Consider the following 27,807-nt stretch of genomic DNA (forward strand, 5'->3'; position numbering starts at 1 on the left):
CTGCGCTGAACAAGCTGCTTCCCTATACAATGCCTCCCTTACTTCTGCTCTTGACTCTGTTGCTTCGGTGATCACTACTCACCCTCGCAAATCCACACCTCAACCCTGGCATTCCAAATGCACCAGATACCTGCAAAAATGTTCACAAATCACCGAGCGACAGTGAAGATCACGCTCTCAGGCAGATTTTCTCCATTTCAAATTCATGCTGTCATCCTACAGTGCTGCTCATTCCCTCTCTAAACAGTCATATTTCAAGAATCTCATCTCCTCCCTGTCCTCAAATCCCCAGCGTCTCTTTTCCACCTTCAACTCCCTCCTCTGCCCTCCCCTCCTCGTCTCCACTCCTTGCTCTCTGCCACTGACTTTGCTACCTATTTCACATCTAAAATTGATTCAATACGTCAGGACATCATATCCAACCAGTCCCCCAGCTCTCCACCTCCTCCTTTCCCTGATCACCCATCCCCATCCATTTTACCGACTCTGACATCCTTCTCCCCTGTGACTGGAGAGGAAGTTAAGGCCCTTATCCAGTCCTCCCCCCCTTCCACCTCTCCCCTCAACCCTATCCCCTCCCACCTCCTCTGCTACCTCTCTCCTTCTGCCTGCTCCCATCTTGCCCACCTCCTTAATCTCTCCCTCTCTTCTGGCACTGTTCCTTTTGCATTCAAGCATGCCCTTGTCTCCCCCATTCTTAAAAAACCTAACCTTGATCCCAACATTCTCTCTAACTACCGACTAATCTCTCTCCTCCCTTTGCCTCCAAACTCCTTGAAACTATTGTTTACAACTGCCTCACCACATTACTTTCCTCCCACTCCCTCCTTGACCCTTTTCAGTCTGGCTTCCGTTCTCTCCACTCCACTGAAACTGCCCTCACAAAAGTCAGCAATGACCTCCTTGCTGCCAAATCCAAGGGCCACTACTCCCTGCTCATTCTCCTTGACCTCTCTGCTGCTTTTGACACTGTGGACCACCCTCTCCTGCTGCATATCCTTCACTCCCTTGGTCTACGTGACACTGCTCTCTACTGGCTGTCCTCCTACCTCTCTGACTGTTCCTTCTCTGTTTCCTCTCATGGCGACTCCTCCCCCCCACAGCCTCTTACAGTAGGTGTTCCCCAAGGTTCTGTTCTTGGACCTCTCCTATTCTCTCTCTATACGTCTTCTCTAGGTAAACTCATCAGCTCTTTTGACCTCCATTATCATAATAAGTCTAAGACTGAGCTGATAGTCTTCCCAACCTCCCACATAACATCATGTCCCACTATTTCTATATTAATAGATGGCATAACTATCTCATCTAGTCCCAAAGTGCGTTGTCTTGGAGTCATCCTGGACTCTTCCCTCTCCTTCAAACCACACATTCAGAACCTCTCGCAGTCCTGTCGTTTCCATCTCAAGAATATTTCCAAGGTCAGACCCTTTCTCACCCAGGATGCTACCAAAACCCTTATACATTCACTGGTCATGTCCAGATTGGACTACTGTAACTTTCTCCCAGCTGGCCTCCCCAAATCCCATCTCTCTCCTCTCCAGTCTGTGCTCAGTGCTGCTGCTTGGCTCATCTTCCTCTCCAAATGCTCTACCTCTGCCTTTCTTCTTTTGCAAGCCCTCCACTGGCTCCCATTCCATTTCAGAACCCAACTCAAGGCTCTCACACTCACTTACAAAGCCCTCACCCTTTCCTCTCCCATTTACATCTCTGATTTCTTCTCCCTTCACTCTTCTGTCCGCCCTCTTTGTTCACTTAATACACGCTGCATTTCATGCCAATTGATTACTTCCTCCCGCTCCCGCCTCCAAGATTTTGCCCGTGCTGCTCCTCACCTTTGGAACTCCCTCCCTCTCCCCATCAGACTCTGCACCTCTCTACAATCTTTCAAATGAGTTCTTAAGACCCACTACTTCATTAAAGCCTTCCAGCTCTCATCCTAACTTGCTGCTACATCTTCCTTTCTCCCCGCCTACCCCATTCTGTGTCACTCCTGTTTGTCTTCCCCTCCCTTAAAGAATGTAAGCTCTTTTGAGCAGGGCCCTCTACCCTCTTGTGCGTCTCCCTACTGTAATTTAATTTATCTCTTACTCCCCACTAGGGCAACTAACACTTGGCTGCTTATGCGGGCGTAAAGGTCGCTAATATAGCAATGTTTATCCATGTCCTGTATTGTATTGTATTGAAAGTCAATGGTTACTTATTTGTCTATATACTTTGTAAGGCGCTGCGGAACACTTGTGGCGCCATAAAAATAAATGATAATAATAATACGTAATGGCAAACAATCGCTCAATCTGCTTACGTAAATGTCATTGCATCTGTCCCTGAATCAGGCGCTATATGCATTACCAGCTCTAGAGTGGAGGGACTTCAGAGATTAATGACCTCTAGGATGAGTGATTGAGGAACTGAAGAGGTTGTTTATTAGTTTACCAAAAGTAATGCTGGCCAATTTGTTCTGTGAAATGAAAGACACTGTGTAATCTTGTTTCAAAGTTAGTGTTTTACTGGTGATATTTATCACTAATCACAGTTGTCAGTGGTAGAGAGTAGTGGGGAAGGAGACAACAACACACAAAAAAGAATTAAATAAATAAAACAAATTGTCTCTCTGAAGGTGCATACACACACAACGATTTTTTGAACGATTATCAATAAACAATATAGTTTATCGTTCAATCGTTGAAAAAATCGTTCACTTTCTGAGTTAAAATGATTAACGATTATTGTTCATGCGCGTTCATGTTTGTAGTTCAGTCAGACTGACCAACTCAACGATTTTCAAGGGAATATGCAAAAATCGTTTGTAGTTCAAAAAAATCGTTCATTACATTTAAATGAACATAGTAAATGAACAACTTTAGTAAACGATTTTAGTTAATTTTTTCAAGGGAGAAAATCGTTTACTAAAATTGTTCATTAACTAAATCGTTGTGTGTGTATGCAGCTATACTGTAAGGTAATCAACAAGATAAAATTATGGTGGCCATAGCTCTCAGAACATCTTGTTATACTGTAAGCATGCCTATATACCGTATCTGTATATATTGACAGATATGTTATTTGTTATTCTTTTGTGATCATAAACACAGTGGTCTTAATAGTTTTGGCAATACACTTCAAATGATTTTATAGATTAGATTTACTTAAAGTAGCACACCTGAATAACACTGATTTCTTTTTTGTTTTGGGAGAGTCTACTGCTCTCTTTAATGTATAAATGCAAACTCAGGAAGATCTGTCTGTACTGAAGGCCTGATTCATTGAGGATCGCAACTGCAACAGCGTACGCAGTTGGCCGATTGTTGTGTACTGTACATGCATATGCATTCCAGTGTGCGTGCACGAAGACACCTCAGCAATCGCACTACACGTACAGCCATCGCAGAGTGATTGACAGGCAGTGAGCGTTTGAGGGTGGTCTCACCTGCGGTGCCTGTCCGTTTGAACTAGGGGTGAGCGGGTTCGGATTTCTGAAATCCGAACCCCCCCCGAGCCCCCCCGATCCGAGGCCGATCCGAGTCAGGCTCGACTTTTCCCGCCTGACTCGGATCTGAAATCGAGGCAAAACGTCATCATCCCGCCTTCCGGGTCTCGCGGGTTTTGGATCCTATATAAGGTACCCGCTTCGGCGCCATTTTCTCACTCGGCTGTGGACAGTGAAGAGGGAGGGTGGGAGTTAGGGATGGCTGGGCTGTGTAGTGTAGTGTAGTGTAGTGCAGAGTAGTGTTGTGCTGTGCTGTGCTGCGCTGTGCTGCTGTTGTCCATAGGGGCTGTGTCCACTACTTCAAAGTCCATAGGGGCTGGCTGTGTTGTGCTGTGCTGCTGTTGTTAATAGGGGCTGTGTCCACTACTTCAAAGTCCATAGGGGCTGGCTGGACTGTGTTGTGCAGTCAGTTGTCCATAGGGGCTGTGTCCACTCCAAAGTCCTGTGCAGTGTCCCAGTCCTAAAGGGGTGCTGTAGTGTTGTCCAGGGGGTGCTCTGTCCATCAGGGGTGCTCCCCCCAAGTGCTAAAAAAAATATTTTTTTTCTGTGTTTGTGAATTGAGTGCGCAGTAGCCGCACATGCATCAACAAAGTAGTGCCAAGCGTGCGCCTGTGTCATAAGTAAAGGGGCGGCTGGCTTGACCGTTAAAGGGTGCTGTAACCCTCAAAGTACACTCCAGTCCAAACCAAATAAAAAAATATTTTCTGTGTTTGTGAATTGTGTGCGCAGTAGCCGCACGTGCATCAACAAAGTAGTGCCAAGCGTGCGCCTGTGTCATAAGTAAAGGGCCGGCTGGCTTGACCGTTAAAGGGTGCTGTAACCCCCAAAGTACACTCCAGTCCAAACCAAATAAAAAAATATTTTCTGTGTTTGTGAATTGTGTGCGCAGTAGCCGCACGTGCATCAACAAAGTAGTGCCAAGCGTGCGCCTGTGTCATAAGTAAAGGGCCGGCTGGCTTGACCGTTAAAGGGTGCTGTAAACCCCCAAAGTACACTCCAAACCAAATAAAAAAATATTTTCTGTGTTTGTGAATTGTGTGCACTGTGGCTGCACGTGCATCAACAAAGGAGCAGCACCAAGAGTGTGCCTGTGTCCCATAAGTAAAGAGCCGGCTGGCTCATTTCTTAAAGGGTGGTGCAACCCACAAAGTGCACTACTCTCCAGCAAAAATAAAAAAATATTTTCTGTGTTTGTGTGCGCCTTAGCCGCACGTATATATCAATATAACATAAATGGAGGACCAAACTTTCTCCGATAAAAATAAAATAGGGAAAGATCAAGAACCACTTCCTCCTAGTGCTGTTGCTGCTGCTGGGAGTTGTTCATCATCCCAGAGAGGAAGTACGAACACCACTACTTTTACTAAACAATTGACCCTCCAACAGTCCCTAGCGATGAGGATGAAGTACGACAGCAGTCATCCTGAAGCAAAACGTATAACTGAGGCCTTGACTGCTATGTTGGTGTTAGACATGCATCCGGTATCCGCCATTAGTGCAGTGGGATTTAGACAATTGATGGAGGTAGTGTGTTCCGGTTCCAAATCCCGTCTAGATTCCACCTGCATCCTCAAAGCAGCAGCGACAAGCGTGCGCCTGTGTCATAAGTCAAGGGCCGGTTTGGACATCTGGTCCAGACTGAAGGATGTGCCAACAATTTCTGACAAGTCTACTGTCACTGCATATGATACTGTCCTCAAAGCGTGCGCTCCACAAACAATAAAAAATTCTTCTTTTTTTTTCTGTCTTTGTGTAATGTGTGGGCTGTAGCCGCACCTGCATCCTTAAAGCAGAAGCAACAAGCGTGCGTCTGTCTGTTAAAGGGTGGTGACACCCTCAAAGTGTGCTCCACAAACAATAAAAATATTCTTCTTTTTTTTCTGTCTTTGTGAAATGTGTGGGCTGCAGCCGCACCTGCATCCTTAAAGCAGCAGCGACAAGCGTGCGTCTGTCTGTTAAAGGATGGTGTAACCCTCAAAGTGCGCTCCACAAACAATAAAAAAATTCTTCTTTTTTTTCTGTCTTTGTGAATTGTGTGGGCTGTAGCCGCACTTGCATCCTCAAAGCAGCAGCGACAAGCGTGCGTCTGTCTGTTAAAGGGTGGTGTAACCCTCAAAGTGCGCTCCACAAACAATAAAAATATTCTTTTTTTTTCTGTCTTTGTGAAATGTGTGGGCTGTAGCCGCACCTGCATCCTTAAAGCAGCAGCGACAAGCGTGCGTCTGTCTGTTAAAGGATTACATCGGTGACAACATCCATGTAGGCATGTCAGACAGTCCGTACCTGTACTGGCAGGAAAAAGAAGCAATTTGGAGGTCCCTGTACAAACTGGCTCTATTTTACCTGAGTTGCGCCCCCTCCAGTGTGTACTCCAAAAGAGTGTTTAGTGCAGCCGGGAACCTTGTCAGCGAAAGGCGTAGGAGGTTGCTTCCACAAAATGTGGAGAAGATGATGTTCATAAAATGAATTATCAACTCTTCCAGGGAGACCAGCTTCCTGAACGTACAGAGGGACCTGTGGTTGTGGATTCCAGTGGGGACGAATTAATACTCTGTGAGGATGAGGATGTACACAACACTGAAGAGGGTGAGGAATCGGTGGATGAGGAGGATGAGGATGACATCTTGCCTCCGTAGAGCCAGTTTGTGCAGGGACAGATTAATTGCCAGCTTGTTTTGTGGGGGCCCAAACGAACCAATCATTTCAGCCACAGTCGTGTGGCAGACCCTGGCGCTGAAATGTTTGGTTTGTTAAAGTGTGCATGTCCTGCTTATACAACATAAGGGTGGGTGGGAGGGCCCAAGGACAATTCCATCTTGCTCCTCTTTTTTTTCTTTGAATTATGTACTGTTTGGGGCCTAGTTTTTCAAACTGCCATCCTGTCTGCCACTGCAGTGTCACTCCTAGATGGACCACGTGTTTGTGCCGCCCACTCGTATCTCTTAGCATAGTCATCCAGCTACCTCGGTGCAACCTTTTGGATATAAAAACACTATTGTGAGGTGTGAGGTGTTAAGAATAGACTGGAAATGAGTGGAAATTAAGGTTATTGAGGTTAATAATAGCATAGGAGCAGAAAAACACACAAATTCTGTGATTTTAGCTGTTTTTATGCTTTTTTTAAAAAAAAATACAGATCCAAAACACAAAACCCAGAACCCAAAACACGGAAGGGTGGTTTTGGCAAAACCAATCCAGATCCAAAACACGAAGAAAGATCCAGATCCAAAACCAAAACACGAAAAGTGGCCGGTGCACACCCCTAGTTTGAACACTGTTGCATTGGCGTGCATAAATTACTGCGTGCAATGATGTTAGCAATTTCTATGTAGGGTCAGGGCTGCTGTAATTCTGCGAGGATCCGATGGTACTTGATGTTATCGATGTTTATGGAGGCTTGCAAGGTATTACTGATGTGAGATAGCGGTAGTAAGATGTAGTGGGTGTCTCTATGCTGGCAGTGCGATATGATTGAGATAGCAATCATTAGCATATTTTTGCAGCAGACCTGTGTGCGATTACAGAGCTGCGATCACAATAGCGATCCTTAATGAATCAGACCCTGAGTACACGTATTGTTACAGAGCCTGGGGACTTGACGTTGGCATGTGAGCTTACCCAGTATAGCTATATTGTACACAAATCTCCTATTACAATATGTGTATGCTGACACATATTTATTTATATATTATTTGTTGCAGAGCGCTGTTATTGCATAAACAGTGGTATAAATTGTTGTGCCACCCCAACACATGGCATCAGCCGCTATCGTGATGGAGAGGTAGTCAAATTATTATATATGCTGCTCTTACATGTCAGTGTTACCTGCGATCTCACCCTCAGACCCCCCCAAGTCACAGCATGAATGACATGCTGCAGCTTTTGGGGGTGGCTGCGGGGGTATGGTCACCATTCCCGGTAACGGGGGCACTTCTCCCCGCATTCCAGGAGGGACGAGGCCAGGGTCTACATCGGTGGATGCAGATATCCTGGCCTCGCAGCAGTCAGGATCCCCAGACTGCGGAAAGCTTCCAAAGGAGCAACCATCGTGACCAGCGGTGATGCTGATACCTGATGCAGCATGTGCAGTAGAAATATTGCTAGGAGAATGCCCACTGCTCCATTTTCCCGGGGACCTGCGAATGCACAGTAGACTCGGTTCCCCTCCTCTCTTAATACGTCCCTTCTGGGATGTTTCTCATTTGTAGTTTATGGCCTCAGAACAAAGAAACAAATGTTATGAGGCAGCAAAAAGTATATATAGCAGTGACAATAACTAGCAATAACATAAATGCAGGGAGCCAGGGATGATCCAATTTTTCTTACCACCCCAGGCAAACCTCCAGACTACAACTTCCACCAATACACACTTCAGAGCTCCTCACACACTTGTCTATTGTAAAGTAAATATAATAAGTCATATTATGCCTGGTGCAGAATTCTGTTCAGGCTGCTCTATTGTCCAGGTGCACATGCAGGCCAGTGTGGTTCCCTTCCGCACATGTCTGGTGCAGCTTTTCCGAGTCACACATGCACACTTTGGGGGTCATTCAGACCCACTCGCGAGCGGCAGTCCGCTCGCAAGTGGGTCGATGTTCCCCACTGCGCATGCGCACGACGGAGGGAGCTCCGTCGTGCACATGCGCGAGACCCGGTGAGTGAAGGACTTTCCATCGCTCCGGGTCTCGCACCAAAGGGGGCGTGCTGTCGATGTTGATTGACTATGGGAATGCCTACCGTCTGAAGCCGGCCTCACTGACAACACTAGTGATGTCAGTGGGAGTGATTTTGGCTCTGATAGAGCCAAAATCACTCCAGGGCTTGCGGCTGAGAAACCCGACCATAGGGTTTCACTCGCAAGTCCGATGGTCAAGACCATCGCGACCATCTTGTTGGACGCTCATATATGCTGTGGGTGGTGACCCACAGCTATACGAGCGTCCAGGAGGACGCTCCATTTTAATGGAGGTGGGCCCTGGTTCAGAGCGAGCGCTCTGGTCAGAGCGTCCGGCTCTGAATCAGGGCCTTTATCCTCTCACAGATTGCAGTTGCTAATGCTGGGTATGCACTATACAATTATCTGTCAGATATCTGTCCAATCTGGCTGGTTGGAATGAAAACCTGGTAATGTATGGGAGCAAATGACAGTTGATTATATGGTTTTAAACACTGGAAAACTGACAAAAAACAATTGTTCAAATTGGTTAAATTCATGTGTTTTAACCAATTTGTCTGACGATTTTTGTCTGTTTTCCAGTGTTTGTGAGCAAATGATGTATGTCATTTGCTCCCATACTTTACCAGGTTGTCATTCGAACCAGCCAGATTGGACAGATATCTGACAGATAATTGTATAGTGTATGCCCAGCATTAGATATGCTAATGTCTTCCAAAGTATAGCCGGGCATAGGGGCACCCACTGCTGCTTTCTCATATCCATCCAATGACGAGCAACAATATAAACATCGGTACTATCGATGCACATCGGTCAATCGCGCAGCATGTAAGTTAAGTCTGACCTGCCGCAAACACTGGAGCTCTCCTGACGTGCACAAAGCTCTCATGCTGTGAAGGAGATGGCAATGGCTACATTGTGTACACCCACGAAATGGCGTTTAAACGGTCACACACGCCTGCAATTTTCTAACCACCCCCCCATTAACTCCTCCAAACACTGACTATCTGTCACTCACTATGCGAGTTGTTCCTATCAGCGGCATCAATTAGTTTGCTGGCACCCGGTGTGGCTGGTAGGACAGTGGGGACTCCTCCTTGTGCGCCTTTGGTGCACACAAGGTGCGTGACCTCGCTCCATGAAGCCACGCCCCCTTGTGTGTGCTGATCTTGGGGGAGCTTCATCCGAAAAAATATCGGCTTTGCGTAAATCTCTGAATCAGGCCCAAAGACATTTGAAGTGAGAGAAAATCTATAGTATACAGTATAAGGCAGTGTTTCCCAAACTCATTCCACAGGGAGTACTAATGGGATGTACAACAAGAAGAAGAGCAAATGAAAATGTCATAGGATGGTGCACTAAATACGTAATTTAAAATATAACTTTTATTAAATAAATAGTAAAATACTGTTATCCTTAGATCGTGACACACAAAAAGCGAAAATAAATTAAAATATAGATAGATAGTGACAGAAAAAATAGAAAGTATGTGATTTAAGATATAGTTCTGAATAGAACTTAAAAAGCAGCGCTCCTACATATTCATACAATAATCAGTCTCGTTAATGATATTCGTGGTGTATATTCTGTTTAATATATAGATATAGTGTTCCCACACTTTCAAACAACACCATACAAGAATAATAGTCTCTGCTGTTAGTGTTTATTCCATGTGTAATATTCTGGTAGTTAATGTGTTTCACGTTTTTGATCGTTATCCCATATAATCTTCAATAGGGTTACTGTGGAGATATCATATTGTGTTCCTGACACATATCATTAATCACCTCTGTTCTTTTATACATTCAAATGGTATTGGGTATCCTATTAGTAATTTTTTGGAGGCATTAACACTATTAAAGTCACTTGAATAAACGTGTATTGTTGTTATTTTTATTATACATGTGATACACATATAATCCTCATATTAAAGTGCATATGATAAATTCTCTGATGTCCCTCTTTCTTTATATTCATTCAGTTGTTCAACTGACCAGAAAGTTCCTAGGACAACTATGCAGATAATTCAGCTGTTTAGTGTAACATATACCACCAGGAGTAAGGTTATATCATTCTCACCTATAGTGTAACTGACCACTCACAATGGAGCTGGTAAACACTGTCATAGGGGATCTATCTGCTTCCCTAGTATACACAGTTGGTTTTAATAGGCAGTGTTTAACAAAACAAACATATTAGCATATCCCCATAGTAATTTTTTGGAGATACTAATACCATTAAGGTTACTGGAATAAAGGTGTATTGTTAGCGTTCTTATTATACATGTGATACACATATAATCCTCATATTGAGGTATATATAATAATGAGTTCTATCTTATCCCTCTTTCTTTATGTTCATTCAGTTGTTCAACTAGCCAGAATACTCCTGGGAGCAGTATGCAAATAATCCAGTTTATTGGTGTCACATGCACCACTGGAGATTAAGCTGTATTGTTCTCATAGACAGTGTAACTAACCACTCGCAAGGGAGCTGGTGAACACTGTCGTGAGGAATCAATCTGCTTTCCTAATACACACAATAGTTCTAACAAGCAGCATTAGACATAACGGACATATTTAACATATCAATTGACAAGTAGGCAGCGCCGCATGACCGACGTGGCGTTTCACAATAGAGCTTTATCAAGGTAAGCCGAGCAGACTTACAGACCTCCCTTAAATACCCCCATATTTGCTATAGCACCAATCAGGTGTCCAATACACTTGCGTCTACCAATCGTTAGTGAGCCCCGCTCTGCTAGCTCCGCCTCACCTCCTGGATTGACAGCATGCTCAAATTCCCTGAACTGATGACATCATTGCCAGGAATCTTAATGGATCACTGATATAGGGATACATCCTCAGTCAAGAGTAATCAAACTCTGGTTTTACATCTGTTTATTGGATTTTATAATAGATAAAGTCCTATAGGGTATAACGTTATCTTGTAGAATTATAACACATATATGTATAATCGGGAATCTCTCCTATTAATATATAGTAAGATGAGGTAAGAACTATTTATTCTGTAAATCATGCGATCATTATTGTAATTATAGGGCCTTTTCAGGATACTTACAAATGACTATTAACCAGAAATAGTTATCATGCTAATGTCTAATTAAAAAAGATGTTAATGTTTGACAATATAAATTAGATTGTGTATTATATCCCAACAGTAGTGTTTCAATATGATGCAATATATATTAATAATTATGGTTCATAAACAAAACCATTAATCATACACAAAATATATATATACATGTGATTTTATAGTGTGTATATAAATTAAATTATCATATCCACAAAATTATTATTATAAAAGTGTGATTGGTGAGAGATAATAAATCTGTGAAAAAACTAATATAGAACAGGACACAAATAAATAAATATATTAAAGATAAGGCATTTATATTGTGCATTAAATCATGAATAAATCATAAAGTTATATAAATATGTGTGAATATTGTTAAATAAATAACATTGAAAAACAATATTAAAGAAAATCCACCATAAAGAAAATAGTGGTCAGGTATCCGTTGATCTATATATGAATCATATGTATAATAATACTGTATATATGAAGTGTGATAAACATGAGAAAGATGGATACTAAGAACCATCTAAATTGATAATATATTAATAAAATAAAAATAGTGAGGAATAATAAATTCATATATGAAATCTATTCTTATTGTGTGAATCATAAAGCGTGATAATAATGTGAAATTAAGAAAAAGATTTTTTGTTTTAAAAAAAAAAGTGAAAAATATGTGAAAATGTGACATACATGTAATAGTTCATACAGGTGTACATATGTGCCTACACATATATATATGCATACACATATATACATGTATAGTTCCATAAATGCAAACAATAAGGTGACGTGAATATAATTAAACGTGTGCTAGAAACAGTATTATTTAATCACAATTGAGAATATTAATTCATAAAATAATTGTAATAGCACATATGAATTGTCCTCTATAATTCCGTTATTCAACAAAATAATGTAAAAAGTCATTCTAAGAATGGTTGTTGATACTGGAGAATAATTATTATTATCCCAAAAAGGACACATAACTATTTTCTTCGTTTAGACCTTTTGGTGTCATCGTGTCCATGAGGAAGATAAATTTGGTCTCTTGTTGTAGGAGTTCACGATCAACATCACCGCCTCTGATATTCAAACTTATCCTCTTCATCCCAAAGGCTGTTAAACCCTTAGGATTACTTCCATGATATTTGAAAAAGTGTCTAGCTACTGGTGTCAGGGATTTAAACATCTGTCTGTCCCGTTCAATGTTTCTTATACTCCCAATATGTTCTAAGAGTCTTTTCTTAAGTGGTCTTTTAGTTTTCCCAATGTAGTTCTTACCACATGGGCACTGTAAATTATAAATAATTCCTGTCGAGTCACAGTCAATGTGTTCCTTAATATACCAAATTTTGTTGTACCTATCTTGGAAGCTGTTAGTAGTGATCATGATTGAACAGGCTTTACAGTTTCCACATTTTCTTGACCCTTTTCTCAAAAGTAATTGTTTCTTTGGGGATTCCAGATGACTATGAACCAAAATATCTTTAAGGTTTCTAGATCGTCGCCAACTCATCTGAATCCTATCTCCAATAATTTTTGCTAAATCTGGGTCAGTGTGTAATACAAGTAGATGTTTATGTAAAATCCCTTGGATATTTTTCCATTCCTGACAAAAGGTCCCAATAAATCTTACACGTTTTTGTTCTTTTTCTTTTTGTTTCGGAGTTAGGAGTTGTTCTCTAGTATACATCTTAATATCCTTGTATGCCTTTCTGACTGTTTTCCCACTGTATCTTCGAGCTTTCAGTCTAGCACCTAATTCTTGTGATCGTGCTTGAAAGGTGTGTTCTTCAGAACAATTCCGTTTTATGCGTAGAAATTCCCCTTTCGGTAACCCTCTCAACACAGGGGGGAAATGTGAGCTCTTATTATGTAGAATGCTGTTTGTAGAGGTTTTTTTACGGAATAGATCTGAGGAGATGTGTCCATCCTTTTCAATTGTGAGTGAGACATCAAGGAAGTTGATTTTCTCCTTGCTTGCTTCAAAGGTAAGTTTCAAATTGAGTTTATTAGAGTTGAGTTGAGATAGGAATTTTTCAAAGAGCTGTATGTCACCTTCCCAAATTACCAAGAGATCAACAATGTATCTCAACCATAATAGAATATGATTGGTATAAAAATTGTTTTGGTCGTTAAAGACATATTCCCTCTCCCACCACCCCAGGTAGAGGTTAGCATATGTGGGGGCACATGTGGTCCCCATTGCAGTTCCACGTACCTGGAGATAGAAGTTGTTATTGCACACAAAATAGTTTTTAGTAAGAACAAATCGTAAAAGTGAGATAAGGAAGGTGTTAAATTCACTGTTACAATCCATACTTAAAAAGTACTCTACCGCTTTAATCCCATACTCATGGTTAACGCTTGTGTAGAGACTCTCTACATCACAAGTAATAAGCCAGGTATCTGTATCCAAGAATATGTCCTGGATTTTACTTAGTACATCAGGAGTATCTCTTACATAAGATGGTAATTGTAGGACATGTTTCCTAAGATGGTGATCCAGATATTTACTCGCATTTTCGGTCAGACAGCCCATTCCGGAGACAATAGGTCTACCGGGTGGGTTAATCTCATCTTTATGGATCTTAGGAAGTAGATACAGAGTGGAGATTTTGGGATTCTCTGTTTGAAGAAAATCATAATCTCTTTTGGTTATAATTCCACTTTCTTTGGCTTCTCCAATGATGATTTTATATGATTCCAGAAAGTCTCTAGTGGGATTGAAAGTCATTCTTTTGTAACAGGATTTGTCTTCTAATTGTCGGTTGAGTTCTTTTAGATATTTCTCCCGGGACCATAGAACGATATTTCCCCCTTTATATGAGGGTTGGATAATCGTGTCACTCCATTCTTGCATCTCTTGCAAACATTTTCTCTCTACTCTATTCAAATTGTTTTCATAGTCTTTGATTTTGGTTTTGTTGTTATACAGGTGATCCAAATCCTTGCTCACTAATTCAACAAAAACCTTCACAGGTGGGCAAATAGAGGCATCTGGTATGAAAGAGGATTTTTTCTTCAAAGGATTAGGTGGAACAGCCAGGGATTCATATACAGTTGAAGCTGATTGTTGTTGTAAAGATTCATTCTCTAATTCTTCCAGAATAGAGATAATCTGCAAGTCTTCTTGCGAAAGGGCTTTAATATTAGATTCCATATGGTTCCCTTTAATCATAAAGAATTTCTTCAGCAGTAATTTTCTAGCAAAAAGATTTACATCTTTTTCAAATTCCAACCTATTAAAAGATGCCGTTGGTGAGAAGGATAGTCCTTTATTAAGGATTTCAATTTGTGATGTTGTTAAAATTCTATCTGTTAAGTTGATAATCCTTAAAGTATCTACTCCTTCTATTTCCTGTAACGGCGATGATCCCGGGGTTCTTCCTCCCATTCTCAGAATCCTCTTTTTCTTTCCCCTTCTAACCTTCTTGAACCTGATCCTATATTGTCCCTGGTTTCTCTTGGAGTAATCCCTAAAAAATTCCTCTGTTGTTTATATGAAGGAAATTGTTCACTAGTAGATTCATTCTCAGAGGAATCTATATCCGAAGTGGTGTAATTGGACTTGCTTTCTGGAGTCCTTTTCCTTATATGACTCCATCTATACACCGTGTTTGACATAAAATCATTTTTATCTCTCTGTAATTTAGATTTCTTTCTATTAATGATTTCCTGTTCAATTTTTTCCACTTCCAGTTTATATTTATCATATACTTTTTGAAACCTATCTAGGTTCTCAAAGTTTTTTAGTTTATAGCTCAAAAGAGAAATTTCTTGGGAATATTTGTTCAGAAGTATTTCATCATGCTTGACCAGAATGTTTATTAAGTTTAATGAACAAGATGTGAGGGTCTTTTCCCACTCTACTTTCAATGCATCAGAGGCGAGTTCAAAGGATGGGAACACCCGTGGTCTCAAACCTCTTGGTGTAATTGATTGTTTAATATAACTTTCAAAAGTGATCTTGTTCCAAAATGTTTTGGACTGTTTAATTAATAATTGTTTTAATTGACATAAATCATTTGTCCAATTTCCCTGTACAGTGTCGATATCACCTATATCACTATTGAACAGTACATCTACATCTTTTCTCAACTTGGTTTGTCTATCTTGAAGTTCTCGACTTAAACTAAAACTGGGGTCATTTGTTTCTGTTGTACTAGGATTAAGCATCATTATGTGCTTATGTTGGGAGGTCTGATCAATTCGGCTTCAAAAAATAATCAGAATATATCACAGGTAATTATAGATCATCTAAAATCCAAAAAACACTTCCGTGTATAATTTATCCGTGCTTACTGAGAAGGAAAGAAGGGTAGGTAGAAAACCCCACCCAAAAATGATGAATAGATACTGGTATTCCAGTCGCACAGGATATATATGTCTTCAAAATACAGAGACAATAATTGACCCCTTTTAATAAGTAATGTTGTCAAGGGGGTGCTACCATAGACACATAATTGAAATTACAACAAGAAGAAGAGCAAATGAAAATGTCATAGGATGGTGCACTAAATACGTAATTTAAAATATAACTTTTATTAAATAAATAGTAAAATACTGTTATCCTCAGATCGTGACACACAAAAAGCGAAAATAAATTAAAATATAGATAGTGACAGAAAAAATAGAAAGTATGTGTTTTAAGATATAGTTCTGAATAGAACTTAAAAAGCAGCGCTCCTACATATTCATACAATAATCAGTCTCGTTAATGATATTCGTGGTGTATATTCTGTTTAATATATAGATATAGTGTTCCCACACTTTCAAACAACACCATACAAGAATAATAGTCTCTGCTGTTAGTGTTTATTCCATGTGTAATGTTCTGGTAGTTAATGTGTTTCACATTTTTGATCGTTATCCCATATAATCTTCAATAGGGTTACTGTGGAGATATCATATTGTGTTCCTGACACATATCATTAATCACCTCTGTTCTTTTATACATTCAAATGGTATTGGGTATCCTCTTAGTAATTTTTTGGAGGCATTAACACTATTAAAGTCACTTGAATAAACGTGTATTGTTGTTATTTTTATTATACATGTGATACACATATAATCCTCATATTAAAGTGCATATGATAAATTCTCTGATGTCCCTCTTTCTTTATATTCATTCAGTTGTTCAACTGACCAGAAAGTTCCTAGGACAACTATGCAGATAATTCAGCTGTTTAGTGTAACATATACCACCAGGAGTAAGGTTATATCATTCTCACCTATAGTGTAACTGACCACTCACAATGGAGCTGGTAAACACTGTCATAGGGGATCTATCTGCTTCCCTAGTATACACAGTTGGTTCTAATAGGCAGTGTTTAACAAAACAAACATATTAGCATATCCCCATAGTAATTTTTTGGAGATACTAATACCATTAAGGTTACTGGAATAAAGGTGTATTGTTAGCGTTCTTATTATACATGTGATACACATATAATCCTCATATTGAGGTATATATAATAATGAGTTCTCTCTTATCCCTCTTTCTTTATGTTCATTCAGTTGTTCAACTAGCCAGAATACTCCTGGGAGCAGTATGCAAATAATCCAGTTTATTGGTGTCACATGCACCACTGGAGATTAAGCTGTATTGTTCTCATAGACAGTATAACTAACCACTCGCAAGGGAGCTGGTGAACACTGTCGTGAGGAATCTATCTGCTTTCCTAATACACACAATAGTTCTAACAAGCAGCATTAGACATAACGGACATATTTAACATATCAATTGACAAGTAGGCAGCGCCGCATGACCGACACGGCGTTTCGCTATAGAGCTTTATCAAGGTAAGCCGAGCAGACTTACAGACCTCCCTTAAATACCCCCATATTTGCTATAGCACCAATCAGGTGTCCAATACACTTGCGTCTACCAATCGTTAGTGAGCCCCGCTCTGCTAGCTCCGCCTCACCTCCTGGATTGACAGCATGCTCAAATTCCCTGAATTAATGACATCATTGCCAGGAATCTTAATGGATCACTGATATAGGGATACATCCTCAGTCAAGAGCTCCAGACTCAGTAATAATAGTCAAATGACTATTAACCAGAAATAGTTATCATGCTAATGTCTAATTAAAAAAGATGTTAATGATTCCTGTTCAATTTTTTCCACTTCCAGTTTATATTTATTATATACTTTTTGAAACCTATCTAGGTTCTCAAAGTTTTTTAGTTTATTGCTCAAAAGAGAAATTTCTTGGGAATATTTGTTCAGAAGTATTTCATCATGCTTGACCATCATGCTTAACAGCCTTTGGGATGAAGAGGATAAGTATGAATATCAGAGGCGGTGATGTTGATCGTGAACTCCTACAACAAGAGACCAAATTTATCTTCCTCATGGACACGATGACACCAAAAGGTCTAAATGAAGAAAATAGTTATGTGTCCTTTTTGGGATAATAATAATTATTCTCCAGTATCAACAACCATTCTTAGAATGACTTTTTACATTATTTTGTTGAATAACGGAATTATAGAGGACAATTCATATGTGCTATTACAATTATTTTATGAATTAATATTCTCAACTGTGATTAAATAATACTGTTTCTAGCACACGTTTAATTATATTCACATCACCTTATTGTTTGCATTTATGGAACTATACATGTATATATGTGTATGCATATATATATGTGTAGGCACATATGTACACCTGTATGAACTATTACATGTATGTCACATTTTCACATATTTTTCACTTTTTTTTTTAAAACAAAAAATCTTTTTCTTAATTTCACATTATTATCACGCTTTATGATTCACACAATAAGAATAGATTTCATATATGAATTTATTATTCCTCACTATTTTTATTTTATTAATATATTATCAATTTAGATGGTTCTTAGTATCCATCTTTCTCATGTTTATCACACTTCATATATACAGTATTATTATACATATGATTCATATATAGATCAACGGATACCTGACCACTATTTTCTTTATGGTGGATTTTCTTTAATATTGTTTTTCAATGTTATTTATTTAACAATATTCACACATATTTATATAACTTTATGATTTATTCATGATTTAATGCACAATATAAATGCCTTATCTTTAATATATTTATTTATTTGTGTCCTGTTCTATATTAGTTTTTTCACAGATTTATTATCTCTCACCAATCACACTTTTATAATAATAATTTTGTGGATATGATAATTTAATTTATATACACACTATTAAATCACATGTATATATATATTTTGTGTATGATTAATGGTTTTGTTTATGAACCATAATTATTAATATATATTGCATCATATTGAAACACTACTGTTGGGATATAATACACAATCTAATTTATATTGTCAAACATTAACATCTTTTTTAATTAGACATTAGCATGATAACTATTTCTGGTTAATAGTCATTTGACTATTATTACTGAGTCTGGAGCTCATCATCTTCTCTGTTTTTGATTAAGTATCCTGAAAAGGCCCTATAATTACAATAATGATCGCATGATTTACAGAATAAATAGTTCTTACCTCATCTTACTATATATTAATAGGAGAGATTTCCGATTATACATATATGTGTTATAATTCTACAAGATAACGTTATACCCTATAGGACTTTATCTATTATAAAATCCAATAAACAGATGTAAAACCGGAGTTTGATTACTCTTGACTGAGGATGTATCCCTATATCGGTGATCCATTAAGATTCCTGGCAATGATGTCATCAGTTCAGGGAATTTGAGCATGCTGTCAATCCAGGAGGTGAGGCGGAGCTAGCAGAGCGGGGCTCACTAACGATTGGTAGACGCAAGTGTATTGGACACCTGATTGGTGCTATAGCAAATATGGGGGTATTTAAGGGAGGTCTGTAAGTCTGCTCGGCTTACCTTGATAAAGCTCTATTGTGAAACGCCACGTCGGTCATGCGGCGCTGCCTACTTGTCAATTGATATGTTAAATATGTCCGTTATGTCTAATGCTGCTTGTTAGAACTATTGTGTGTATTAGGAAAGCAGATAGATTCCTCACGACAGTGTTCACCAGCTCCCTTGCGAGTGGTTAGTTACACTGTCTATGAGAACAATACAGCTTAATCTCCAGTGGTGCATGTGACACCAATAAACTGGATTATTTGCATACTGCTCCCCGGAGTATTCTGGCTAGTTGAACAACTGAATGAACATAAAGAAAGAGGGATAAGAGAGAACTCATTATTATATATACCTCAATATGAGGATTATATGTGTATCACATGTATAATAAGAACGCTAACAATACACCTTTATTCCAGTAACCTTAATGGTATTAGTATCTCCAAAAAATTACTATGGGGATATGCTAATATGTTTGTTTTGTTAAACACTGCCTATTAGAACCAACTGTGTATACTAGGGAAGCAGATAGATCCCCTATGACAGTGTTTACCAGCTCCATTGTGAGTGGTCAGTTACACTATAGGTGAGAATGATATAACCTTACTCCTGGTGGTATATGTTACACTAAACAGCTGAATTATCTGCATACCTGTCCTAGGAACTTTCTGGTCAGTTGAACAACTGAATGAATATAAAGAAAGAGGGACATCAGAGAATTTATCATATGCACTTTAATATGAGGATTATATGTGTATCACATGTATAATAAAAATAACAACAATACACGTTTATTCAAGTGACTTTAATAGTGTTAATGCCTCCAAAAAATTACTAAGAGGATACCCAATACCATTTGAATGTATAAAAGAACAGAGGTGATTAATGATATGTGTCAGGAACACAATATGATATCTCCACAGTAACCCTATTGAAGATTATATGGGATAACGATCAAAAACGTGAAACACATTAACTACCAGAACATTACACATGGAATAAACACTAACAGCAGAGACTATTATTCTTGTATGGTGTTGTTTGAAAGTGTGGGAACACTATATCTATATATTAAACAGAATATACACCACGAATATCATTCATCACATACTTTCTATTTTTTCTGTCACTATCTATCTATATTTTAATTTATTTTCGCTTTTTGTGTGTCACGATCTGAGGATAACAGTATTTTACTATTTATTTAATAAAAGTTATATTTTAAATTACGTATTTAGTGCACCATCCTATGACATTTTCATTTGCTCTTCTTCTTGTTGTAATTTCAATTATGTGTCTATGGTAGCACCCCCTTGACAACATTACTTATTAAAAGGGGTCAATTATTGTCTCCGTATTTTGAAGACATATATATCCTGTGCGACTGGAATACCAGTATCTATTCACTAATGGGATGTAGTCAGCTTACATCCACATGGGATCCCGAAAGTAACTATCTATTATCCGTGGTGGGTTAGGTTTAGGCACCACAGGGGGGTTAGGGTTATGGTGTGGGAGGGGGGAGGTTAGGCTGCAGACAGGGGGGGTTAGGGTTAGGCACCACCAGTGGGGGGGGTTAGGGGTAGGCACTAAGGGGGGAGGGTTAGGTTTAGGCACTAAGAGGTTAGGGTTAGGTTTAGGTCCTAACCAGGTAGGTTACAGGGCAGGGTACAGAGGGATAGGATGTAGGATGGGAGGGTTAGGGTAAGGGGGTGAAGAGGGGAGGGTTAGCATACTTGCCTAACCCCTGTCAAGATTCTGAGCATTGGCATTAGCTGTCTCTGTTTTGATGGACGGTATCCCGACTGCCAGTCTCTCATACCCAATCCGTACTAATATGGTTTCCATTTTACCTAGCTGGTGCACAGGTGTATTCATTACTGGCTGGCACATTTTAAAGGATCCACAGATGGAGCTAATTATTTAACTTGTGATCCTGTGAGGAGACCTGGAAAACTTGCACTGTAAGTGCTTCCTAAGGAATGAGTTTGGGAAACACTGGTATAAGGAGTACATAAAGCATATAAGGAACCCTTATCCACTTACATCAGAATATGATATTTAGTAGGATTAGATTTCAGTTCATAACAAGGTATCATTCATGCACTCATACTACATATAAAAGGTTTTCTCTCTGTATGGCTATCTTCTGTCTGATACACAGAGACCCATATACAATAACTAGTGGCAGTTGTAATGGTGGGGCTGCAGTGCAGTCCAAAACTAGCAGAGGGGAGTAGGGTAACTGAAGCCGCTAACTGTACCTGTAAATGCTTCTACATATTCCCCGTATTGTTTTGGGATCAGAGGTGTGTATCATAGCATACTTACCTACGCTCGGGGAAGTTGCGGGAGGCCCCCATCACCCCCGGAAGAGTATCTGGATCACCTGCATCCCGTCCACTTCCTAGTGAAGTGGTCAGGATTGGGAGATAATTGCTGGGAATCATGACATAATTGCTGTGAATCGCGGCTCCGCTTGGAGGGGTGGAACTAAATGACATGAAAATGTGTAATTTAGCCCCGCCACCTCATCTCGCTGCCACGATTCGCTGCAGCTTGTTGTGGCGGGGCCTACTGTCATAACACCCGCCCCGCCCCTTAAAGTGGCCAGCTGTGTCTGCTCTCCGGGTATCTCCCGGGGAGCAGATCATAAATGTTGGTAAGTATATATCACAGCCATGGGCAGACTAATCAGCTGTCTCCCTGATGTGTCTGCCCTCCCCCCAGACTCCTGTGTCAACCAGCTAATGGGAGTCTGTGGGGTGGGCAGATACATCAGGGAGGCCGCTGCTCGTGATATTACTGTTCCGTCGACTCCCGGGAATATGAAGAAACTTTTACAGGTACAGTTAGCAGCTTCAGTTACCCTGTTCCTCTGCAGCCCCATCATTACAACTGCCACTAGCTAACCAGACCAAGATGGGGGTGTTGGGCAATTAATAGTAGCGCTGGCCATCATGGAACATGTCACAAACCAGTCCATCCTTCACACACTGGAGTGCCAGTTGCACTTGTATAATAGTGATGCATATTCCCAATATTCATTTGGTGCATGTGCATTATGAGAAGGAGAATAGGAAAAAGGATCAGAGAAGCCACAGGACAGGCAGAAAATATTCTTAACACAAAAAATATTTATTCACAAAGACAATACTATTTCACGGGATGTAGTTGAAATACCGATGGCAGGGAAGCCGTCTGTCTAAATCCTGGTGTCTAAATCCCAACTCGGGACTACAGACAGGCATTGAAATCATGACGCCTGTCTAGATCCTGACGCCGGAATCTCGACAGACGGCTTCACAAACGAAGGTAAGCCGGCCCATCTAAGCTCTTAGCCGTACGGGGGGGGGGGGCAGATTAGGTTTAAGGTGCGGGAGAGATGGTTAGTGTTAGGCATCACCGGGGGGGAGGGCTAGAGTTAGGCACCCCCTGGGGAGGTTATTGTTAAGCACCACCAAGGGAGGGTTAGGGTTAATGGGGGGAGAGGGGTAGGGTTAGTATACTTACGTGCCCCTGTCGGGATCTCTCATGATCGGGCTTTCGGCGTCGGTATTTCACTTGGCACCTATTCAGCCATCGGGATATCATACCCAACCCCTATATCACCACCACTGTCCCAGCACATTAATATATTCCTGGTAATTTTACATAGATCACAATGCAATTTGCAGAGTAATTATCGCAAAAGAAGTCCCCAAAGTAATTTCCATATACTTTTAGACGTATAGTAAATTACTAGTACTATTAATAATCTAATAAGTATCCATTTTAAACAAATATTCATATGTAGATTGATAAGAGATAGATATAATACATGTGAATAGATTTATGTATACATTTATCACATAAAAAATGTACTATGTTTCTAAAACGTATATCTCTTGATAATTTTAATTTGTAGTGGCAGTCTGTCAAATATACCATCCGATCAAATATCAGATGTACCAGTGGTTCCTAAAGTTGTCAAATAATTCTTGTACTCAATGTTGATGTAATTTTTTTTAGGTTCATATACACTGGGATAAAGGGAAGTTCATAAGTTCATATGCACTCTGTCACATAAGATATAGTCTACATGACTTTAATTGATTTATATGAGTATGATTACTATCAAAGTCATAATGCCCAACAGATGTTTCATTGATAGTTATTTCCCTGTTCACCACTAAAAAGAAAGTATATTTTTAAATAATAGTAATGTTTATTTATATTTTAGGTGCAATATCATATTAACCACTTGCCTGGCATGGTCGCATCAGATGCGACTACACCAGGCTGGACTTTCCCTGACATGGTCGCCTCTGATAAGAAACCACACTGGGCGACAGTGGGAAAATAATCTTGCCGCCAATCTCAGAGGGGCCTCCCAGCCCCTCTGCACCTGCTGCTCCACCCCTCTGTGTCCCGATCACTGAGGCCAGCAGTGATTGGGCAGCCCGGCGGCACCCCCCTCCTGTGTATAGGAGCAGCCGCCGGGAAAGCCAGCACCACCCCCTTCCTGTGTATACCCCGGCGGCTCCGGAGAGCTGAGCTGCCTGGGAAGCCAGCACTGCCCTCCCCCTGTATATACCCGGTGGCTGCAGAGAGCACCTGCTGCCGGAGAAGCCTGCCTGCCTCACTCAGTAGGGGGCAAATCATCTGTCTCCCCTGACAAGGGTCCACTGCGCTCTGCAAGTGGGTGCGAGGGATGGTTAGGGGGTGGGAGGGGGTATGGGGAATATTAAGGAGGGGTAAAATAAAGACTCTGGAGGGGAGGGGAGTTAAAATAATAATAATTTAAAAAACAACTTACACTAGTGATGGGGAGGAGGGGGATGAAAAAACAGGGGCTGCAAAGTGATTTTATAATGGGGTCCTATGGACACGGGGCTGGTGTGAGACACCCTCTAGGAATATTTTTTTAATAAAATATTTAAATAGATTATTAAAAATACTTTGTATACTATATTACATAAAAAACCTGACAATTTCTGACCGGTTTTGGCGGTAAAAAAACATCAGTTAAGTGGTTATGAAGCAATTCAACTTGTGAAAGAGTAAGGGGCCCATTTATCAAAGTTAATTTGAGGTAAATTCCCCGAAAACACCTGTTTTCGGGGGTTTACCTCAAATACTAAGTATCTGCCGGATGTATGAAGGAGGGACCGCAGCAGCTATCCCCGATACCTGCTGCGATCCCTCCATTGCCGCCGGCAGCCGCCTCCCCCATAGGTGGGGAGTTTGACTGGGGCGGTACACCTGTCAAACCGTAACGCAGGTCTCCTAAGGCGAGCTCAGGGAGGACAGAAACCTCCCGTGGATCAGAAGGGCATAGGTTTCTATGGGGGATGCGATGCTGAAAAATGTATCAATATCGGGAATGCGAAGCATTCCCTATATTGGCCCCAGCAGCTAACGCCATCTGAAGATAGCGTTAGCCGCTGTAGTCTATGGGGACTTACCGCAAGTCAGCCAGATCCCTCCCATATCCCTCCGCCGGCAATAGGCCGCTCATGTGCAGTCCACGGGACTGCGCATGCGCAGCAGCCCCACATGCACTCTGGCCACATCATAGGGACCTTTCGGAGCCCATCTCCCTGCATGTGCCGGAACATACATTCAGCCGCTATGATCGCATTTTGCAATGCGATCATGGGCGGTACTGGATGCCCTGATCGCATTGCAAAATGTGATCATTAATAAATGGGCCCCCAAAAGAGAAGCTTCCTCTGATCTGTGAGCCTGATTCAGAAATGGATGATAATGCAATCGCAGCTGCGATTTTGTATGAAATGCAGCTGCAGAAATTAGCTAATGGTTGCAAAGATCATCACCTGAGCATAGGGACGCTCACTGCAGCCTTCTCATCTGCGTACAACATTGCCTACGTGCGTAAATATCGGTAACATCAACTTACATCAAGCAGCCATTTTGCCCTTGTGGAAGACTGACCAGCTGCAAACACTGCAGCTCTCTTGACACGCAGAGGACTTAATTTCTGCATGCCCATAAAACGGCATTCAAACTAAGCCTACGTTTTTCTGACTACCCCCCTTTACCCTCCCAAACGCTGACTAACTGTCATTCACTTTGCGAGTGGATCCCCTATGCAAACATAATCATGACGCAATCACGGTACGTGCGCATTGCAGCTTATACGCATGCGCACTGAAAGGAGGGAAATCTGCACAGAACCTTTAAGAGTCAATTAGTATGAACCAGCAATGTTATGTCATTCTATATTAATAAATCATAAGTAGTCGCTGGTGGTGCTCCCAAAGCCCAGAGTATAACATGAAACACCAAAATAAGAAAAAAGAACGGCTTGTCGCTGGGGCACTCTTAAATAGAATAATCAAATAATTAAAAAAAATAACTTTTAATAAACTTAGTTAAAAGTTGCAAAGGACCGCATGATACACCAAAAATTGCTATCACAAAATATATGAAATATCAAAGGTGATATCTTAACAATGGCGAAAATATTAAATAAATATAATAAAACTCCTAAGACTGTGCTGTAATACATATTGTACCAATGTAGTATGAGTCTAATGTAGGAGGAGGAATACACAGAAAAAGCCCTATTAATGTATGAACACATGATTTGCAAGTAAGCCAGACCGATGAACGTGTGTGAACAATAATATGTATATAAATGCTCTGCTGTGTTACCACTTAGTCCCAATCCACCTCTTAAGAACCTACAGTACCTGTTATTTCCAGGAGGTCTCCCATCCAAGTACTAGCCAGGCCCAATACTGTGTAGCTTCCAAGATCAGACGAGATTGGGCACGTCCAGTATGGTGTGGCTGTAGATACGTTTGTACTCAAGAAAGTGTGAATGCCCAGGTAAACACTAAACAGAGTAATTGTGGGACTCTCTTATTTGAGAGAAGTTCACTTTGTTAAGAATTACACAGTTCAAAGAAAGTATTTGCATAGGTGTACTTTATTTGTTCCGTGAGACATAATAGTATATACCAGTCAGATGATATCACGAATGTATCACAAGGTTTTGCATGTCTCAAAACATTATCAGAATGATTTTACATATGATTATAACACTATATGCCGGCAGGGGCGTAGAGAGCCACGCGGGGCCCCGGTAAAGAGGGTGCGTGGCCTAATTGCAGCAGGCGTGGCTACGCCCCCTTAAAAAAAATGTTAGGAGGGGGCGCTGTGAGCCCCTCAGCCCGGCGCAAAGCCAATGGGGGGCGCGATCACTGTGATCGCTACCCCCTTCAGGCATAGGAGATTGCTGTGGCTGCTGCTTAGCAGCCACAAGCAATCTCCCACTGCACGTTGGGCTGCTGCAGAGGGAGGGAGGGAGGAAGGAAGTGAGGGGGGGGGTGGTGCCAGACCCGGGCCCCCGCCGGGCCCCTCTGGAAGCCCGGGCCCGGGTAAACTGTACCCGCTCCCCCCCCTCTCGGCGCCCCTGTATGCAGGTAATAGATGTATGCACTCTCCCAACTCCAAGTGTGTTAATTATGTAAACTGTGCAGGGTTAAGATAGGATGGAATTTAAACACCACCAATGATCCATCATTATGCATCAAACACAACCCAATTAATCCTAATGGTTCTCATTGTTTAAATTTATGCATCCAAGACGTTTTAGTAGTGTAGATAAATCCCATGCAGCGTTGTATATCGGATCATTAAGGAATCATCCAAACATAAGGCAGAGCAATGGCTAAATCACCTTAAGGAAGTTACTCTCTAGACTAGTATAATTAGATAAAAGTAACAGATATAACTAAACGCTGCTAATTGCAACACTTTGTATAAGTAAACTGCAGATGCTATGCCGTCTTGGATGCATAAATTTAAACAATGAGAACCATTGGGATTAATTGGGTTGTGTTTGATGCATAATGATGGATCATTGGTGGTGTTTAAATTCCATAGCTATCTTAACCCTGCGCAGTTTATATAATTAACATACTTGGAGTTGGGAGAGTGCTTACATCTATTACCGACATATAGTGTTAAAATCATATGTAAAATCATTATGATATTGTTTTGAGACATGCAAAACCTTGTGATACATACGTGATATCATCTGACTGGTATATACTATTATGTCTCACGGAACAAATAAAGTACACCTATGCAAATACTTTCTTTGAACTGTGTAATTCTTAACAAAGTGAACTTCTCTCAAATGAGAGAGTCCCACAATTACTCTGTTTTGTGTTTACCTGGGCATTCACACTTTCTCGAGTACAAACGTATCTACAGCCACACCATACTGGACGTGCCCAATCTCGTCTGATCTTGGAAGCTACACAGTATTGGGCCTGGCTAGTACTTGGATGGGAGACCTCCTGGAAAAAACAGGTACTGTAGGTTCTTAAGAGGTGGATTGGGACTAAGTGGTAACACAGCAGAGCATTTATATACATATTATTGTTCTTACACGTTCATCGGTCTGGCTTACTTGCAAATCATATGTTCAAACATTAAAGGGGTTTTTCTGTGTATTCCTCCTCCTACATTAGACTCATACTACATTGGTACAATATGTATTACAGCACAGTCTTAGGAGTTTTATTATATTTATTTAATATTTTCGCCATTGTTAAGATATCATCTTTGATATTTCATATATTTTGTGATAGCAATTTTCGGTGTATCATGCGGTCCTTTGCAACTTTTAGCTAAGTTTATTAAAAGTTATTTTT

The 27,807-nt window shown here is 40.6% G+C and overlaps 1 protein-coding gene and 2 pseudogenes across 2 annotated transcripts in view; 1 reads left to right on the plus strand and 2 right to left on the minus strand.

Annotated features, from left to right (window-relative positions):
* Positions 1 to 27,807, minus strand: part of KCNG2 (potassium voltage-gated channel modifier subfamily G member 2) — a 249,004-nt gene that overhangs the window by 74,701 nt on the left and 146,496 nt on the right. The window lies entirely within an intron of this gene.
* On the minus strand, positions 25,822 to 25,940 carry LOC148519932 (5S ribosomal RNA; annotated as a pseudogene).
* Positions 27,357 to 27,475, plus strand: LOC148519933 (5S ribosomal RNA; annotated as a pseudogene).

Source organism: Taudactylus pleione, unplaced genomic scaffold (assembly GCF_031769625.1).
Source record: "Taudactylus pleione unplaced genomic scaffold, aTauple2 ptg000179l, whole genome shotgun sequence".
In the NCBI taxonomy this organism is placed as follows: Eukaryota; Metazoa; Chordata; class Amphibia; order Anura; family Myobatrachidae; genus Taudactylus; species Taudactylus pleione.